The following is a 5,759-nucleotide window of genomic DNA, read 5'->3' on the forward strand; positions in this document are numbered from 1 at the left end:
AATAACGCCCACAAATGTAATAACACTTTACCCACAAATGTAATAATTTTTGATCGCCCACAAATGTAATAACACTTTACCCACAAATGTAATAATGCACTTTACCCACAAATGTAATAATGACTTTACCTACAAATGTAATAAATTTGAAGTGATTTTTGGCGAATTCGTTCTAAACTAATATCCTATAGTAATGCGTTCACAAAAGTTCAAAGTCTTTTTTTCCAGACCCGGTTAATGAAATATTACAGTACAAGTCCAAGTCTTTTTCCAGACCCGGTTTTTCAAATACGTCCAAATTCTTTTTACCAGACCCGGTTGTTTCAAAATTATAATAAACGTCCAAAGTTTTTTTTTTCCAGACCCGGTTAATTAAAAAATTATGCAAGTCCAAAGTCTTTTTTTCAGACCCGGTCATTTCAAAATTTATAATATACGTCGGTGAGGGGTAAAGACAACACTCTAAGCCCAAGCATTTTAAGTGGGTTTAATTTTGAAGATTGGTCTCAGCTGTCATTTTTTTTTCAATATTTCTTTATCCTTTAAATAACCGGGTTCAGACGAAAGACTAAGCATAATACTCGTGTTATTCCACAAGAATAAGAATATGAGTCTTTTGTTTTTAGGATTGTTTAAATCATTTTTAAATCACCGGGTCTGGAATAAAGACAACGCTCTTAACGTGTGCTATTCTACATGCATGGTCTTAATTTGGAGGATTGTTGGTTCTTAGATTCGCTGTTGGGGGTTGAGTTTTATTAATTTTTTATTCCTGAAATAATTGTGTCTGGAGGAAAGTCGATCTTCGACGATCGGTCTTCATGTTGTTTCTCAGTAATTAGATTATTGGGTATTCGTTTTAGAATATTTGTAAAAACTATTTCATTTTTCAAATAGTAACCAAGTCTGGAGAAAGGATGTCTGCTTTACCCACGCGTTATTACAATGTTTTGTAGGGGTAGTAGTATTATTTAAAAAAAAAGACATAATTTTACTGGGTGAAACTTTGGAAATTTGGTCTTAGATTCGAAGTTTTTCAGTTACTTTTTTTAATAGCCGGGTCTGGAGGAAAGAGTACGTTTTAAAACTCGTGTTATCAACGAGAATAAGAATATAAGGTCTTATGTTAGATTTTTTTCGTAACTGTTTTAGGTCTGGAATAAAGAAAACACTCAAAACCTCTTCTAAAACAGGTTCTTAGGTTGAAGGTTTGTTTGGTCTTAGACTTTGATTTCTTTTAATTCTTACTATTAGCGTTTTTTTCAAGAAAAAAATGGTCGGGCTGAAAGACTACGCTATATCCAGCATTAATAAGATTATGGGGTCTTTATACTGTTTTTAAACTGTTATTCATAATGTTTAAATAACAGGTAACCGGGTCTGGAGAAAAGACTACGCTTGATTCTCAATTTACTCTTAGTGCATATATTCACAATATACACCGTATAAGTTGAAACAACAACAAAGACATTAATTCCACCAGTTTTAATTAACTGGGTCTGGATGAAAGACTAAGCTCGATTCCCATTTTTTCCACAGGAATATCATTATCGTATCTTAGTTTGGACTTATATTATAAATTTTGAAATAACTGGGTCAGGAGAAAGACTTTGGACTTATTAAGATTCTTGAAACAACCGGGTCTGGAAAAAAGACTTTGGACTTATATCACAATTTTTCAAACAACCGGGTCTGGAAAAAAAGACTTTGGACCTTTATTATATTTTTTAAACAACCGGGTCTGGAAAAAAGACTTTGGATTTATATTTGTACTTTGATGTTTTATTAACCCGGTCTGAAAAAAAGACTTTGCACTTTTGTGCTATATGAACGCATTACTATAGGATTTTAGTTTAGAACGGATTCGCCAAAAATCCCTTCAAATTTATTACATTTGTGGGTAAAGTCATTATTACATTTGTGGGCGATCAAAAATTATTACATTTGTGGGTAAAGTGTTATTACATTTGTGGGCGTTATTACATTTGTGGGTAAAGTGTTATTACATTTGTGGGCGTTATTACATTTGTGGGTGCAACACCCCCCCCCCCCTCCCCGATCGCCGGCAATGGAGCCAAGTGTAAGGAATCATACTTGCATAGTAGAGGGAAAACAAAGGATTGTATCACCATTGATAGAATAGCTTTAAATTGTTATGAATTTGGAAGATTGACTGTGAATTTACAAATATATATATATTTCAAAAACCAAAAACAAATATGAAAGAAACTTATCACTGCAAATTCCAAACCTTTTTTTTTTCAAAATTACTTACATTTAACACTTCTTCCATGTTTCTATGAAGTGACATCCAATATGTCAAGCATACAATTAACTGGATACCAAAACACTTTTTTATTCATTAACCCTTTATCATGTAACAGTGCCATGGGAAAATCTTGTCATACATCGTACCAATAGGCGAGTATAATAATGTTAAGTGTAAATCATATCAATATTTTGGGACAACGCTGACACGCTGTAAGGTCCCCACACTACATATTTGGATTTATCTTAAACTGCTTTACAAGTGCACCCTGCATATGAAATACGTGATGCGAAATAGGAAGAGAAAACCCTTTCTGTATGAATTACAAAACGAAAATGACTAGATATTCAATTAGGGACTAACTTTATTACAGAGTAGGTACCATGACCTGATAAAGATGGTCGATTAATATCATAACAGCTGGGATTTAGGTCAGTTGTATCAATATTATTCCTGTCATGAACTGAATTACAGGCGGAATCCGACAATGCTGTATATAAGATGTCATCATTCCATCAGATCGGATGATTTTATCCTCCATTTTGGAATTGACATGATTGTATGTTAAATGTAATTCTTTCATTTTGTATTTATTGACAATTAATCAAATTGAAAGGCAAGCCAAATTCTGAAGAACAATGTGGATTTCAAATCGAAGGAAATTAAATTTACATAAACGCGTAAATATTTTCTTTGAAATCGGAAGCAAATTATAAGTTTGCGACGATTTTGATTATAATATAACAAGATATAAACTATATATGACATATCTCTGTTATGAATTATTATGTAAGATATATTATGTTTATTGTCATGTTCCAAATGTAGATTCCATTGTTCATATTAAACTTATACAATTTGTTGTCTATCATTTTGCACGGCACATAAACAAGAAGAATTTCCAATTATGGATAATGAATAAATACTCATACTTATATATATTCACATTTTCTGGTTCACGGATATAAAGAATATTATAATCAGTAGTATATAAAGTATTGCAACAAAATTATAATCCTTGTAGCCTCTTGATATACATGAGAAACGAAAAATACCGCATCCTCGTCTTCAAATCACGTGGAACAATCACAATTAAACTTATGTGTTTGTCTTCCAGTTTCAATTGAAGGGAAAATACGACATTTTGTCATTAATTAAATTCAAGCCGTGTTTACTCTGGATTAGAATCAAATTTAATGTTCTGTGAGGTATCTATTTACGAAAAAAAAATCCGTCAACATGACTCATTCCCGAACTAAGGATTGACAAAATCTAAAATTCAAAGCATTATTTATGTATGACTTAACATTATATAATGAGACGTATACGTAGTTATTTCTCCGACTAACATGACTAATGTGTCAGTTTGTGTCGCGTGTGTGCTTATATAACCTGAAATCTATTTTATCATTCTTATCTTGATAATCCTTTATTCGCATTCGTTATTATAATTTTATAACACCCTATTCATGCTATTGGTGATCTTATTTCATAGCACCCTACCCTATTCATACTATTGATGATCCCCTCTCTTACATTGTACTTGATGACCGTCGTTTTCTTTCTTTCCCGTTTTTGTTTTGTTACTTCAAAATGCTCTTTAAAAAAATACAACATCTAAATCCAAAAGCTTGGCTGAATGAATTTGTGGATTTATTTACAGAACAAAAAAAGTAAGCCCCCCCTTAAGCATCCATAATTTCCGAACCAATAAAGGATAAAGGGTCTATCCTCTCCAGAGAACACAAATTTTCAATACCTCACCCCCCCCACGCGCTATTCTGATAGATTCAAACATTTATAATGAATAAATGAATAGATGTTTGTCAGCAAACAAGTATGTGTAGGCACACTTTATGTTACACCTTGAAGGTGGTCGCAGGTCCAGCTTGGTGTTAAAATTCAGTTTGCCCCGACCAGTCAGTGAAAAGAGATTGTTAAAGAATGAAACATTTGGAACAAGATAGCTTGTGTGAAAACAAAAAAAAATCAAAGAAACAGATCAACGAAAGCTTGAGAAAAATCGGATAAATAATGAGAAAGTTACGAGCATTTGAATATTGCGATCAATATCATGGAGATCTTCACATTGACAATGCGACAAATACGTGGGATGTCACTTGTTAACAACTCGCCCCATTACTTAAGTATATATTTCACTTAAAATGCCTCTTTTATCACATCTATTAGTAGATCATGTATTCTTTTTATAAGAGGACACGTATTACAGAGTTGTAAAGAATGCATCATGGATAAAGAGTTTGTATCACCATAAGAAAAAGCAAAAGAGACATTTTGGGGGTATTTTATAGTCCATCAAAGGGAAAGTTGTTTACATGTGACATCACACATCCTTGTCGCATTGCTATATTCAAATGCTCATAACTTGCCCATTATTTGTCCGATTTTTCTCAAAATTTCTTTGTTCTTATTCTTTGACTTTTCTGTTTCGACACAAGCCTACTTGTGCCAAAGGTTTTATTCTTCTTTACGGATTGGTAGTTATGTTCAACCACTTATTGCAACTATGTGAAAGACCAAGAGAAGGAATGACCAGTGAAGACTTTTGATGATATTCTGTAGGTGAAGGTACCAGTTCTCTTGCTGCTGCTGAGTGAGTGAGTGTTAGGAAATAGTTCTCTGATAATATTGAATTAGATAGAAAAATGAAAAAAGATACTGTCTAAAAAATATATTTGCGATTTACAAAATGAGTTTGCCATAACCTCCATAGCAAACTTTTTTTTTTTGGGGGGGGGACTCGGGTGTTAAAATTCCCAAATATGATAAGATGAGAGACATGGTGAAGGGGAATACTTTCTTTTTAAGATTTCGAAATCTGTTATCACTTCTGCATCTTGCATGTCACGCCAGTTTCTATGCTTCCAAAAACGAACTGATATTAGATAAGGAAAACAGGGATGCATGTAGTTTATCGAACATCCCATGTCCCAAGTATGAGCCCCTCACAGTCGGTCAATTGGAAGCTTCTAATACTGGAACCAACGGAACAGAGAATACCAACACTGCAATTTTCTTCTCGTCTCTCCCATTAATTTTGTAGACTCATCACATTTAGTGTTATCATGTTTACTGCCAACTGGAACTAAATTTCGTATATTATACAGTTAATAATCAATACAGAGAAGTGAAAAGAAAGAGGGGGGAGAGAATTACCATAGGTGGATCCAGGTGGGGGCCCGAACCCCTATTGGCGGAGCAAAAAGGGGGAGAAAGAAAAAAGGAAGGAAAAGAAAAGAGGAAAAAACAAGAGGAGAAAGATGAGTGAATAAAATAAGATAAGAGGAAGACTCGGAAAAAATATTTCATTTCGCTATATAAAATTTTCGCTCGCGCTTCGCACTCGCATTGCCTGTTAAGTGGTTCACATATCTTGTTCAACATGGAGCTTAAATATCATGTTTGGAAGTCAATAAACAAAACGCATTTCTTCTCGGAAATCGAACTTTCATTAATTTGTGTGATTTAC

Source organism: Lytechinus variegatus, chromosome 1 (genome assembly GCF_018143015.1).
Source record: "Lytechinus variegatus isolate NC3 chromosome 1, Lvar_3.0, whole genome shotgun sequence".
NCBI classification, from domain to species: Eukaryota; Metazoa; Echinodermata; class Echinoidea; order Temnopleuroida; family Toxopneustidae; genus Lytechinus; species Lytechinus variegatus.